This window comes from Oryctolagus cuniculus, chromosome 1, assembly GCF_964237555.1.
Source record: "Oryctolagus cuniculus chromosome 1, mOryCun1.1, whole genome shotgun sequence".
NCBI lineage: Eukaryota > Metazoa > Chordata > Mammalia > Lagomorpha > Leporidae > Oryctolagus > Oryctolagus cuniculus.
In genome coordinates, this window is record NC_091432.1 from 129,307,500 (window position 1) to 129,323,084 (window position 15,585).

Here is a 15,585-nt window from a genome sequence, read left to right on the forward strand (position 1 = left end):
CTCTGAATTCAGGGCTGGGAAGAACCTGGGAAGCACAGAGGCCCATCCAGTGGGGTTTGTAGCTGGAGCCCTAGCCCCGCAGGAGTGGGCACACCAGATGGAGCCAGGCACAGTGTGTCTCTTGTAGCACAGCTTCTGTAATTGGTCAAAATGTCAGTTCCTCCCTCAGGGGCACAGGCTGGAGAGTGGGGTTGGGGGTGGAGCCCCTGGGCATAAGGTGCTTTCCAGGATGGAGGGCAGGGTTCCTGGTGTGCAGGCCTAGAGCCAAGGTACTGAAGGTTGGGACAGCAGAACCCTTAGTGCTTTTCTGACTCAGCCTCATATGGAGGCTAGAAGAAAGGAAGTGGAGCTCAAAGGAGGGACCTCTTTCCTAATACACCCTGTTCCCTGTCCCTGCTGAAACCAGATTCGGTGGGGGACTAAAGTGTTCCCCCAGCTGAGGTGTGACTCAGTCACATTGGCCACTGTGAACTCCATGGTGCAGTGAGGGGATTCAGGTGCTTGGGAGACAGACTCCTCAGCCATCTTCTGGCTTCTTGAATGAACCACACAGTGACAGGGACAGCTCTTGCTTCCAGGGCAGGCACTCCTTCCCACAGAGAATCGGTAATCTAATTAGGGTCACACTTGCAGCTTTCCTTTTCACCTCTCCTCCAGTGGGAAAGGGACTGCACTTAAATTCGCTTTTCTTCTCCCTTCAGCATCCTGTATGAATACTGCATTAGTCAAAGCTCTCCTTTCTGTATTCATCATGTGCTAATCGTGTTGTGCAATAAAAGAATGTCTAAGAGCCAACATAATTAATGACAACGTTATGCAGATGGGCATTTGGAAAGGTGCATCTTCATTCTGCACAAAAGTAAGTGTTGTGGCTGCTCTTCATTGTATTTGAGGAATGCATTCATCTGTATTTCTCATTCCATTTTCCATCAGTCACTCAGGGAACACTTACCAAGTGCTTGCTCTCCCTGAGGCTCTGTGCAGTTTCAGGTGTGGGAAGATGAGCCACCCCCTGGAGCTGCTGGCAGTGCCCCGTGGACACAGAAATGCAGACACACAAGGAGACAAGCACTGCGGCGGCGGCAGGCTGCAGGGGCAGGTACGAAGTCTTCTGGAACAGGGAGAAGGATTAGGAATGGCTTGTGAAAGAGAACTTGAACTGCGGATGTGGGAGGAAAACTTGCTCCGGGAAGAACGTGAGGACGAGAGAACCTCTGAGCAAACATTTCCTGAGCGTCCGCAGTGCTCTCTCTCGGCCAGGCTGTGGGATGCAGCATAAGCAAGAAACGGAGCACGCATTCCTGGACAGCAGCCCTTCGCCAGACACGCCAGAGGCTGCCCCCCCCCCCCCCAGCAATGCACACCAGGGGCCTCTGCAAGACCTTGGTGAAGAAGGCGTCTTGTGTTGAATTGCAAAGCTGATGCTGAGTGGAGGCAAGGACTGGAATTGGGGTTTGATTATGAAGGCAACAAGGAGCTTTTGCAGGATAGCAAGTGGGGAAGGTAGGGCGTGGTTTTCTAACAATGATGGCAGTGACAACCAAGGGCTGTAGAGCTTCACTTCTGTCTGGCCCTGGACTCAGCCTTCACTCAGCTTTCAGTGTGGACAGCACATAGGCCAGAGACTGTGCTGTGGGGGAGCAGCAGTGTGTGTACAGTGCAGGTGGAAGAGCCTGTTACCAAAAGCTTGGTCCCTGTCCCCAGTGCCAAATCAAAATCATAAAGACAAGATTTGAGGCTGAAGAAAGAGAAAGTTTAACCTGTTGGCAGATGAGGAGGTAGCAGACCTCCATCTCAAGAACTAATGCCCTCTGCTTGGGCGTGCTTTGGGGTTTTAAGGAGGTTACAAGAAAGGGGAAGCCGGTCTAATAAAATCATGAAGGAGCTTTGAGCCGCTGGTGATCCTTGAGGGACACAGGTGGTGAGATTACACCTGGCTTGAAAGGTTGTCTTGCTCTGGTTGGTTGGCTGGTAGGATGACCCAAGAGGGCTTCAGTCAGCCTGGTGGCTATATGCAGGTGGTGGTTACTTCCTGCCCCAGACCTGGAATTCTCCTAAAGGAAACCTCTCAAGACAATACTGACCACCATCGTGTAATCTATTGGAGAAGCAAATGACCTAATGAGTCCGGTGATTAGACACTTGCAAGGCTGGCTGTAACACTCCCTCAATTCAGTGAGTTAAGCTAATGAGGGTGGACGTGAGACTGGGGCCTGATGGTATCAAGCCTCTGCATTCAAAGCACTGTTTGGGGGACTGGTTTCGAGCCCAGAGGAAGCTTATTCTGCATGAGCAGAGAGAAACAGAGGAGCACCCAGAGCCATGGTTAAACTGTGGTATAAGCCCTTCAGCCTGGTAACCGGGGAGGAGAAAGACTGTTGGTTACTGCCTCTAGGCCTCCTGCTTCCTTGGGTTGTCTATGAAATCCCTGGGAAGGGGGCACACCGTGATGTCCCATGCCTGCGGGTAGAAGGACCTGAAAGCCTTTGGTTTGCTATAGTCGTGCTATCGTTGGTCTTTGAAAAGCTGACCCATTGCCATTGACAAGGCATCTGTTTAGCTGTCACCTGCTTCCAGTCCTGTTTGTGTGACTAAGGGCTCCCTAAACAGGGACAACTTGGCTACGCCATCAGTCCGCCTGTTGGTGGCTGTCTCCGTCCATTTTGTGCACTATAGCACACTACGCCAGACTTGGGCATTTACAAAGAACAGCGATTTATTGCCTCAGGGCTCTGGAGGCTGGAGATCCAAGGCAGAGGGGCGTTCTCTAGGAGGGACCCTCTGGCTGTGCCCTAACATGGTGGCATGCACCTCATGGAAAGAGGCCTGCACTGCACCAGCTCAGCTCCTTTTTGCTTTTTTACAAAGCCATCAGTCCCATCACGGGCCCACCCTCATGGCCTCCTCTAATCCTAACCACCTCCCAGAGGTTACTCTCTCAAAGATCACCCATGTACCAAATTGAGGATTAATTGTGCAGCACGTGAACTTTTTGGGGGACACCAGCTTCTCTTCTTGCTCCCCTTCTTTGCATAATGCAAGCCCCATCAGTCACCCTGTTACTCACTTATTTTCCTTTTCAGCAATTAGCAGTGGTATAGCCCAGAGCGGTGTGCCCAGTGCCCTGGTCTGCCGTGTGGCTGACATCCAGTGCACTTTTATAGAACAAACACATGAACAGTGCATCTCCCCCAGGTTGTGCCTTCCAAGCTCTGTGCCTTCTGGCATTGTTTTTCCACCAGTGCTTGGGGTCTTTTCCACCCGACAAATGCCTGTTTGCTTCTGGACAGCTCAGTTCAAGTATCAGCACTGTGGCCCTGAAACCCAGGCACCCTCCATGATGTTTATGGAGTAAGTGACTCATATTTATCTCTGTAAATGTCAGTCTTATTGGCTTTGACCCATCTTCCCATCTTTTCTAAATTATTTTTGAAGCCTTGTTTTGTGATCCAATCTGTAAGTGACCCTCAATAGGCTGTGCCATCCACAATTAAATAAATGCACACTCTTGGTATTCATCCTGTTTCTATTTGTTTAAAATAGGTTGCACCAAACAGGGCTGACAAATATCATCTGTCATGTAGCTCAGGAAGACAAATGAGACTGACCGAGACAAAATATGGTGCTGGTAGCAGGCACTTATGTTGGAGATAAATTTGTATCTTTCCTATACCTGAATTTTCTTCCTCTGCCCTCATACCGTCCCTGCTCATCGGTCTACATATCCTTAGCCTAGTAAAAATGATGCTAGTTATGATATCCATACCCCACATCAGAGCTTTGGGTTTGACTCTAGCTTCCTGCTAATACAAACCCTGGGAGGCAGCAGGAGATGGCTCGGGTACCTGGGTCTCTACCACTCAGATGGGAGACCTGCACTGAGCTTCTGCCTCCCAGCTTCTGTTTCAGTCCTGGCCCAGACACTGTAGTCATTTGTGGAGTGAAATAGCAAACAAGACCTCTGTCTGTGTATCTGGATGTCTGTCTGTGTCTCTTTGCATCTCAAACACATTTTTTTAAAAAAAAGAGCATTTCATATGTCACCAATTCTATGACATCTTAGTTCTCTCAAACAAAATCTTGTCTCCCTTCACGTTAGAAAACAAGTTGTGTTTTCTCTGTGCTGTGGGCAGACTATGTCTTGGTACCTGAATTCATACAGAAATTTCACCCCTAAAGTGAAGAGTTAATAGCACTGAGAGGGTGAAAACTTGCTCTGACGCTGGTGTTCGGAAGGGGAGCCGAGAGGGGGTCCTCAGCCATTGGGGCCGTGGCCTCAGATGGATGTTCTGCTGTGGTCTCTGAGTTCTTGTGAGAGGTTTGTTATAGAAGTCTGCGTTTGAGCCCAGTGCCTCTCTCTGTTTTCTGGCTTGCTGTGTGAGCCTTCCTCCCTCCACCCATACTCTGCCATCTGCCATCTGCCATCCGTCATCTGCCATGGGAGTCTTTGCCAAAGCCCACCTCCAACTCTGGACTTTTGGCTGCCAGAATAGTGAGCTAAATATGCCTCTCTTCCCTTCATGTGTGGCTTACCTCAGGTATTTCCTTATAGTAATGAGAAGCTTTCTAACACACCTTACGATACTCATTCATCTGATAAATATTCACTGAACATCTGCAATTTTGCAGCTGTTGCAATAGACACTGGGTCACAAAGATGGATTGGAGTAGAGCTTCACCTTGTCTTCATCTATCAGATGATTGGTCTGATCCCACATCTGTTGCTTGTGGGTTAGGCAAGTGGTGTAGAATTTTTAAGACTTAGTTTCGTTTCTGTAAAAATGGGAACAAGATGGCCCACTCCCCATAGTCCTGCAGAGTGGATGAGATCACAGGGCATCTGGCACAGTGTTTGGTATGTGACTGACATCTGATGATTGTTTGTTCCCCCTCCCCTATGCCCTGGATTGTGATAAGGAGTTCCTCTCGTGCACTTCTCTCTTTTCTGTTGCACTCAGCACAGACTGGCCCTAAGGAGACTTTCTGAGGCTCCCTGGGCTGCGTGGAGTTGATGTAGGATTCTGTACTTCTGTGTCCAAGAGCTGGGTTCTTGTCTTCCAGAGACGCACCAGCTCAAGCACCAAACACCAGTACAGTCCTCCCTGCGCGTCTTCAGTGGCTCCCTAGGGAACACTCACTGTGCGGCATCTTCAGTGCACTCAGAGTGCCTCAGAAAAAGCCTTGGTCCATGGAACAACGGAACAGATGAGCATTCCAGGCCTCTACGGGCCATGAGGTTAGTATGTCCCAATGTCATGGCCTCTGGGAGACCCTGGAGCTTGATAGCAGTTGCGGTCTATTGAGCATGTGTCCAAACACCTGACCTGTCTTCCTCCTCATTTTTATACTTTAGCCAAATTCTTTTATGCCTGTTGCACGCCCTTCCTACTTCATTTCTGAGCCCTCTGTGTCCCCCGTTCCACAATATTCTATTATGTTCCTTCTCCTCCCTGCTTGGGCTCCAGTTTGGCCTCTCCTTCCAGCTCTCCTCTATCCCAACCCTTGGACTCAATCAGATCCAAGAAGCACTTTGCACAAACAATGTGCTGGGTGTTGTTCAAAGTACCCTGCAAGACAAACACACAAACCAGCCTTTCCAAGCTTTGGAAAGATTCCAGTCTCCCTGCAAATTTGTGAGGCAATGTGACAGAGAGACAGGCACACACACACACACACACACACACAGATGAGAGAGAGTGTGGAGGTGTGAGGATCACTCCCATTCACCAGTTTAGTCCCCCGATGTCCCATAGCCATTGCCAGCTGAGGACTGCTTTGTCCCTTTTGACCAGTTAGTGCCAGCCTCTCACTACCCCCTTACCTCCTGCTCTCTCTGGTTCCCTTACAATTTCCTGTCACCTTCTCTGTCACTCACTGCTGTCTCCTAGAGTGGCATTAGAATTTTATTAAAAAAGAAAAACCTAGCTCAGAGCTGCTACTTGGCTGATCTCATTGCATAGATATAAATACACTTAATGCAAGGGGAAAGCTGTTTAATGGAAATAAATTATGAAAAATGTGCAGTATTGTCTTGGATTTATACAAATCATTCCAATGAACACTCGATCTGTTGGCAGCATGAAGCACTACGCTTCCTCCTCTTGTGCATGTTTTTGTTAAAGCTTTGCAAATCAGGAATCATTGAATATCTTGTCTATGGTTTTTCACACACAGTTTTCTCCACCTGTGCTGGGCCTTACCAGAAACAAAAGAACACACTCCGTTTTGGTGTGACAGCCAATTATTCTGTGGAAACATAGCATTGGCCCTGAATGGGTCTGTTTCCTTTCACTCCCAATGCATGATGATCCTGAAATGAGAGAGGTGAGATCTTTGTCAGTGCTCAGCCCCAGGGCCAAGTGAAGCCATTCCTGCCTGAGCCTAGACCTCTGCTGGGAGAAACTAGGCTTCATTGTCCACTGTGGGTCTCAGGGGAGGTGCGGAGGAGGAGAAGTAACATCATGGAACTGACCTGGCCTGGGGCTTTTCTGGCTAAACTGAGCCGAAATGGAAAATCCCTGATGGAAGGCAGGACTGAAGACAAGGGATACAGGCCATGGGTAAAGGGGTGATGAGCCCTGAGATTCTGCCTCTCTAAATACCCTTCAAGTGTGGTGTTAAACACCCTTGTTGGATCACTAAGTCACGGGAGCTTCCTTGGCTACTCCATAGTGTTTTCTTTCCCGCATGCGTCTGCACATGGTGCATTCTCCTCCTTCAATGCCCTTCCCTTGTGACCTGGCGGCTTACACTCAGCCCCAGGTGCTGTCACCCTCACGCTGCCTGCCCCTCAGTGGAATCCCATCCCTGAGAGTCCTCTGACTATAGTCTTCTGCTCTGCTCTTCCCCTGCACACAGAGTGAATCTGTGATAGATCTCTGACCTCAACATGAAAGCCAAGTTATAAAATCTGCAGGCAAAAAAATGGGAGAATAGTTTTAGAAACTCCATGGAGAGAGGATACAGAAAACAAAATACATTAAAATTATTTATTTGACATAATTAAGATTTAAGGGCTCGTTAAGAGAAATCATTAAAGGTCTGTAATTTTCTTTCAGTGCTGCATCTTTCTCTGGCTTAGGGATTAAGGTGATGCTGGCTTCATAGAAAGAATTTGGGAGGATTCCCTCTTTTTCGATTGTTCTGAATAGTTTGAGAAGAAATGGGATTAGTTCTTCTTTAAATGTCTGGTAGAATTCAGCGGTGAATCCATCTGGTCCTGGGCTTTTCTTTGTTGGGAGGGCCTTTATTACTGTTTCAATTTCTGTTTCAGTTATGGGTCTATTTAGGTTTTCGATGTCTTCATGGTTCAATTTAGGTAGGTTGCATGTGTCCAGGAATCTATCCATTTCTGATAGGTTTTCCTGTTTGCTGGCGTACAGGTCCTTGTAGTAATTTCTGATGATTCTTTTTATTTCTGTGGTGTCTGTTGTTACGTTTCCTTTTTCATCTCTGATTTTATTGATTTGGGTCTTTTCTCTTCTTTTTTTAGTTAGTTGGGCCAATGGGGTGTCAATTTTGTTTATTTTTTCAAAAAACCAGCTTCTCGCTTGGCTGATTTTTTGTAATGTTTTTTTTGGATTCAATCCTATTAATTTCTTCTCTGGTTTTAATTATTTCTCTTCTCCTACTAGATTTGGGTTTGGTTTGCTGCAGTTTTTCTAGGTCCTTGAGGTGCGCTGAAAGCTCATTTATTTGGTACCTTTCCAATTTCTTGGTATAGGCACCTATTGCTATAAATTTGCCTCTCAATACTGCTTTTGCTGTATCCCATAAGTTTTGATATGTTGTGTTGTTGTCTTCATTTACTTCCAGAAAGTTTTTGATTTCTCTTTTGATTTCTTGAATGACCCAGTGTTCATTCAGGAGCATGTTGTTCAGTCTCCATGTGTTTGCATACTTTCTGGGGTTTCCTGAGTTGCTAATTTCCAGCTTCATCCCGCTGTGGTCTGAGCTCGGATCTGGCTGAAAAGCCCATGAGAGTATTTCAGGCATGGAAAGCCAAGACACTCTGGCAAAAAGATCTCTGTGAGTGAGATCCCAGTGGAAAGAACAGGTCTTCAAAGAGGGAGGTGCCTTTCTCTGAAGGGAGGAGAGAACCTCCACTTTGACTATGACCGTGTCTAAACAAGATAAGAGTCGGAGAACTCAAGGGGCTTCCATAGCCTTGGAAACTCATAACTGGTGCATAGGGAGATTACTGATGCCATAAACAGGAGTGTCAATTGGTAAAGTCAACAACAGGAGTCACTGTGCACTTACTCCTCATGTAGGATCTCGGTCCTTAATGTGCTGTACACTGAGGCTTAATGCTATAACGAGTACTCAAACAGTATATTTCACTTTGTGTTTCTATGGGGGTGCAAACGACTGAAATCTTTACTTAATGTACACTAAACTGATCTTCTGTAAAAAAAAAAAAAAAAAAAAAAAAAAAAGAAAGAAATTTTCAATTCCCAACTTGACTCTCACTGGGATTAAACATGACAATAGGTCTGATCTGATTTCATCATCATTTTAAAAAAATCATCTATTATTTTTCACTTTATGTTTCTGTGTGGGAGCAAACTGTTGAAATACTTACTTAAGGTATACTAAGCTGATCTTCTGTATATTAAGATAATCGAAAATGAATCTTGATGTGAATGGAAGGGGAGAGGGAGTGGGAAAGGGGAGGGTTGTTGGTGGGAGGGACGGTATGGGGGGGGAAGCCATTGTAACCCATGAGTCGTACTTTGGAAATTTATATTCATTAAATAAAAGATAAAAAAAAAATAAAAAAAAAAAAAAAAAAAAAAAAAAAAAAAGAGAAATCATTAAAGAAAGAAATGTATAGGTGAATGTATCCACACTGAATTGCTTCCTGAACCCCTCAGATACCGAGATCTGCGAGTGCTCAAGACCCTCATGTGAAATGTTGAACCAAGTGCGTAAAACCTTAGGCCTTCCTCCCGTATATTTTAAATCATCTCTGATTATTTTTATTACCTAATAAAATGTGAATCATAGATAAATAGCTGTTATCCTGCAGTATTTAGGGAATAGTAACAAGGAAAAACGTCTACACATTCATTATTAGAATTTTTGATACACTGTACTTGGAATGTGCAGATGTGGGACCCAGAGGTTTGGGGGCTGGCGACCTAATGTAAGACTCGATGATTCACAGACCATTGCAAGTCAACAGTAAAATGACAAAAGACAAGTTAGTAAAATATTTAGACACTACAGAAACAGGGCATACTGGTTGGTCAAAAAGCATATGAAATAAGCTATGGAGTGGGAGAAAAAGCTTTGCAAAGCATACAACTGATAAATAAAATCAGGCATTCAAAACAGGAAGGAAATTGCTAAGACTGAACAGGAGTAAATAAACTAATTTAAAAACAAGCAAGGCCGGCGCCGCGGCTCAATAGGCTAATCCTCCACCTAGCGGCGCCGGCACACCAGGTTCTAGTCCTGGTCAGGGCGCCGGATTCTGTCCCGGTTGCCCCTCTTCCAGGCCAGTTCTCTGCTGTGGCCAGGGAGTGCAGTGGAGGATGGCCCAAGCGCTTGGGCCCTGCACCCACATGGAGACCAGGAAAAGCACCTGGCTCCTGGCTTCGGATTAGTGCAGCGCGCCGGCCGCGGCAGCCTTTGGAGGGTGAACCAGCGGCAAAAGGAAGACCTTTCTCTCTGTCTCTCTCTCTCACTGTCCACTCTGCCTGTCAAAAAAAAAAAATAAAAATAATAAAAAAAACTAGCAAAACATCTAAGCAGGCTTCTCCATAGAAGATACACAGATGCCAACGAGCATGTGAGAAGACGCTTCCCTCTTACGTCACTGAGGAACTGCAAACCAAAGAGCAAGGAGGTGCTACGCTTTGAATGTGTCTCTTCCGAGGTTCAGAGATTGAAACGTGTTGGACAATGTGAGCAGATTGACGTTTAGGGACTTTAAAAGGAGATGAGGCGATGAGGCTGTTATAAAAGAGGCTGCTGCAATATTTGTTCTGTTGCCCTTTGGCTTTTAGCCATGTGAAGACACAGGATTTCTCCCTCTGACAGCAATGAGCTGCCCTCTTGGAAGCAGAGGCCAGCTTCTCCACACAGTCCAACCTGTGGGCACCTTGATCTTGGACTTCCCAGCCTCCAGAATTGTGAAAAGTCAAAGTCTGTTCTGTATAATCACTCAGTTTGGAAACCGATCTGCTTATTAATATTTCTGAAAGTAATAAGCTGTGTGGGTTCTTGCCACAAATTCAAAGAATTCTGAATACTGGCTCAAATAGACCAGGCGACGTGGTTAAGTTTTTAAGCTTTTATTCAGCGAGAGAAATGCATAGGAAAGTGAGGGCTGTATCTAAAGGAGAAAGGGAAGTCTGGAAATTAGGTTGGGGCCATACCAAGCAGAGAGCAGGCCAGGAGCCGCGTACAGCAAGCGTTTGGTTATGAGCAGCTACAAGCAGCTTATCACGTGCAATGAAGTAAATTCACAGAGAGTGGTGGCCCGAAGGCCACGTGCCTGCAAGGTGCAGGGCAACAAGGGGACCCAGGGCAGCAAGGGAAAATAAGGGAAAAAGGGCAGGGCCCACCGGGTTCCACGCCTTTTATCCACTTCTAAAGGGGAGTGGTTAATTAGTTTGATTGGCAGGTGGGACAGGTGTGGTCAGGTAGTGGCATGAGATCACACAGGGGCATGGTGAAGGCATGGTCTTCCAGCTGAAAACTTAATCAATTTTATCCTGTTTGCCTGTTTACATCAGTTTGTTTTTCTTTTCTTTGAAAATTTATTTCATTTATTTTAGAGGCCGGCGCCGTGGCTCACTTGGTTAATCCTCCACCTGCGGCGCCGGCATCCCATATGAGCACCAGGTTCTAGTCCCGGTTGCTCCTCTTCCAGGCCAGCTCTCTGCTGTGGCCCGGGAGGGCAGTGGAGGATGGCCCAAGTGCTTGGGCCCTGCACCCTCATGGGAGACCAGGAGAAGCACCTGGCTCCTGGATTCAGATCGGTGCAGCGCCGGCCGTAGCGGCCATTTGGGGAATGAACCAATGGAAGGAAGACCTCTCTCTCTGTCTCTCTCTCTGTCTCTACCCATGAAGTAAAAAAAAGAGAAAACTTATTTTATTTATTTTAAAGTCTGAGTTACAGAGACAGAGAAAGGGAGAGACACAGAGATAGATCCTTCATCCTCTGGTTCATTCCAGAAGGGCTGCAATGGTCAGGACCAGGCAAGACTGAAGTCAGGAGCCAGGAGCTTCTTCTGGGTCTCCCACATGGGTGCAGGAGCCCAAGGACTTGGGCCATCCCTCACTGCTTTCCCAGACACATCAGCAGGGAGCTGAATTGGAAGGGGAGCAATCTGGACTCAAACTGGCGCTGATATGGTATGCTGGTGCTGCAGGTGGCAGCTGTACCTTCAATGCCACAGTGCTGGTCCTGAAACCCCAGAAATTAATCCACCCATCTACAATCAACTGGCCTACATCAGTTTCACATATTTTATTACAGAAGAACAAAACAAACTAAGACAATACCTCCATTAAAATAGCTAAAATCCTCAACACTGACAATTGCTGTGAGAATATGGAGCATAAAGAGCATCCGTTTGTTGCTGGTGGGAGTGTTACATGGAACAGCCCCCTGGGCGACAGTTTGGTAGTTTTCTCACAAAAAGAAATCTACTCTTCCTACATGACTCAGTAATCATGCTCTTTGGTTTCTACTCAAGTGAACTGAAAACTTATATCCACACTAGGAAACCAGCAGATATATTTACAGGAACTTTATTCACAATTTCCCAGTCCTTGATACCAGCACGCCCTCTGGTAGGTGAATGGATAAATCAAATATGGTATATTCAGACCATGGAGTATCATACAGTGAGAAAAATAAATTGGCTATGAAGCCACTAGAAGGCATGAAGGCAGCTTGAATGCATATTACCGTGTGAATGGAGCCAGCTAGAAAGAGTTCTGGGAACCAGGAAAGTGAAGGACACCACCATGCTAATAATTTCAGACTTCCAAGTTCCTGCAAGAAAAAATAAAAGGCATTCGAACTGAAAAGAAAGAAGCAAAATTATCTTTGCAGATAACATGTTCATATATCTGGAAAATACTAAAGATTTCACACAAGATATAAAATAACTGTTAAAGTTAATAGGTGAATTCAGAAACACTGTGGGACATAAATTCAACATGGAAGAATCAGTTACACTTCTGCTCACTGTCAAGGAGCAATTAAAGAGGAAAAATAAATTATAATATTGCTGGTGCTGGCACTGTGGTGTAGTGGGCTAAGCCTCCAGCTGAAGTGTCGGTATCCCATGTGAGCACCAGTTCATGTGCTGATCCTCTTCCAATCCAGCTCTCTGCTTATGGCCTGGGAAAGCAGTAAAAGATGGCCCAAGTGCTTGAGCTCCTGTACCCATATGGGAAGAAGCTCCTGGCTGCTGGCTGCAGATGGGCCCAGCTCTGGTGGCTGTGGCCATTTAGGGAGTGAACTAGCAGATGAGAGACCTCTCTCTCTCTCTCTCTCTGTATCTCTTGCTCCCTCTCTATAACTCTGACTTTCAAATACATAAATAAGATCCAGATCCAGGTCCTGCAGCAGCAGGTGGGCAAGGCCAAGAACCAGGTGCAGGCCTGCGGCAAGAGCTGGATGGTGAATAGACGCTGAAGGTGATGTGGGAGTTCTCATGGGAGCATTGAGTTCAAGGAGAAGGAGTTGGACAGGGCTCAAGAACAACTGGCCATGTTCTTACAGAAACTGGAGGGAGCAAAAAAGGCCACAGATCACAGCAATAGGGGAATGAAGGAGATAGAACACCAGGCAGTGAAAGATGAGGAGATGGGGATTGAGGAGATACAGCTCAAATTGGTCAAGCACATTGCTGCAGAGGCTGATGGGAAACACAGCGAGGTCACTCATAAACTGGTTATTCTGGAGCTCAGTTGGACAGAGCTCAGGAGCCAGTGGTGTCTGAACTAAAATGTGTTGAACCACAGAAGGAGTCAGGGATGTTGCTGACAATCTGGGCTCACTCACGGCTGCTAACTGAAAAGTGTTCCGAAGAAGAGGATGAATATTAAGAAGAAATTAAAATTATTTTTGACAAGCTGAAAGAGATTGATGCCTGTGCCATACCTGTGCCAAATCTGCAGAGAGAAAGGTGACAAAACAGGAAAATACAATTCATGACTGTCGCTCCCCGTCTTCGTAGAGGAGCAACACAGGACCCTGCGCTGTTCTTTTCGTCTGCTCGGCCCTCCCCGGGTTTGCTGCTGGTTCTTCCCGGGTTGGCTACTATCCCTTCCACCTCCGTGGAAGGGCAGTTCCCCCTGGCCACATTCCCCACTTCCGCAGGGGAGCGGCACACCGCCGGCCGGCTCTCTTCGGGGGCTGCACAGGTGTTCCCTTAGATGTTCCCCATAGATGTTCCCTGTGCATGCCGTCTCTCTCCTCCTTTATAGTCCTCCTCCGCCAATCCTAACTCGGCTGCCCACACGCCGAGTACGCTGCTCTCCAATCAGGAGCAAGTCCTACAGTTTATTGGTTGAACTGGAGACAGCTGTGCGGAAGCTGTTTACTTCTCTCCCAGCGCCATATTGTGGGAGAGCAGATGCATAGAATAAGTCCTAATTCGAGTAACTTAGTCTAGTCCGGATTGCTCCCCACAATGACTTTGGAGGAAAAACTTGCCCAGGCCAAGAAGAGATGTGGGCTTACCTTGGGCACTGGATCAGACACAACACAAACTTCACTGTTTCTAAGCAGACAGGAGAGCCTCGTTTCAACAGACACTTCAGAGCCTCATGACTTTCTCTTCTCTTGAGTGAAGTTTCTCTTGCTCTTGCATCTTCACTTTGTGGAAATGTCAAACAGATTATGCATGCATGACCAACTATTTTGTATCCGAGAAGCTTTGAGACCCAGTTAAATGCAGTGCCTTCCTTGTTTCCAATGGCACGAGCGTCTCGGCTCTCTACCATTATCTTTCAGTTGTGTATATTCCTAGAACAGGCAAGGTATTTCGTCTTGAGCAGACTCTTAAGACGGAGGGCCTTTGCTTCTTGGGATAACAAACAACCTCACGCTCTCAGGAACACAAATGCAAAAATAACAGAAGAAAATTGGGGAAGTACATTCCCAGGGGAGAGTTGGAGGGAAGATCGCAGGGGAAATTGTGCAGACAAAAGGGTCACGCTGTGGAGCAGCGTGGATAGTGCAGATGCACAGAGGTGAGAGGGGACAGGACACATTGATCCCACAGCGTGGGGTCGGGGGGACTGGAGGAAATGCCAGGGTCTGAGAGTGAGGCGAGGGCAGAATGCAGCAGCCTATGCCTCTGGTGATATTGCCTGAGGGAGAACCTTGCAGATCACACTGACTTTGAATCGGGCCCAGAACCCTAGCAAGGACAGGGTACTCACCTATTCCATTGAAGGAAAGACACGTTTCTTTCTCCCCATACAGCCACAAGGGCACCTGGCAATCGGCAAGGAGAAGGCACTTTATTATTATTTTTTTTGACAGGCAGAGTGGACAGTGAGACAAAGAGAAAGATCTTCCTTTTCCGTTGGTTCACCCCACAATGGCTGCTGCGGCCAGCATACCACACTGATCCGAAGCCAGGATCAGATGCTTCCCCTGGTCTCCCATGGGGGTGCAGGGCCCAAGCACTTGGGCCATCCTCCACGGCACTCCCTGGCCACAGCAGAGAGCTGGCCTGGAAGAGGGGCAACCAGGACAGAATCCTGCGCCCCGAATGGGACTAGAACCCAGTGTGCCCGCACCGCAGGAGGAGGATTAGCCTAGTGAGCCGCAGCGCCGGCCAGAAGGCACCTTATTGATACTAGTAGATGCTGCGTCGGCTCCCGTGCAACCGGGGATTTTACCAGAGGGAAAGTTCTGCATTTCCAACTGACTTTGAGGCTGAATGGGAGGGTTAACCAGGGGCTGGGGGCCCACTTAGCATTGTGAGGTGCTCCCATCCTCTCAACCTATCTCAGGCTTTAGGGCTCAACTCCCAAGGCCGAGCACCCAAAGCAGCTGGTGCTGCAAATCTCATTGCTGTCTCCATGGGTGGGCAGGCTTGTGGGGTGGAGAGAGGATCTTCTGTACCCTGCGACTGTGGGAGCCTTGCATGCTGTGACTGTGGGAATCCTGTGACTGCACAATAGGATGTAGGGATGTCGCTGGGTCTCTGGGCAGTGACTGTGTATGGCATCAGTGGCTCAGAGCTCACTGACTACCTGGGGTGGGTCATTGCAGAGGGTTTGATACTCACACAGGGGAAAGCAGAGATCCTTTGCGTGGTTCATGCACCAGTATGGGTGAAGGTTGTACTCACTGTAGGATAACTCTGGACATTGATAACCTTGGAAGAGAGGAGATAAGATTCTGATTATGCCAACAGGCATGACAATAGAGGAGATATACCATGCCCAACAGGTGTCATCCTGGATTCTCACCCAACTCTTGACCACCTACACTAGCTCCCTGGCTCTACCCAGCACATGCCTCTGAGTATCCACTGAAAGAGCAGACACTCCACTAAGCCGCAGAGGTATAGTTCAAAGATAAAACACATCAGTGGATAA

The 15,585-nt window shown here is 47.3% G+C and overlaps 1 pseudogene; it reads left to right on the plus strand.

The window, feature by feature from the left end:
- The first annotated feature begins 1,000 nt into the window (after positions 1-1,000).
- LOC103345103 (tropomyosin alpha-4 chain-like) lies at positions 1,001-13,755 on the plus strand (annotated as a pseudogene).
- The last annotated feature ends 1,830 nt before the right edge of the window (positions 13,756-15,585 follow it).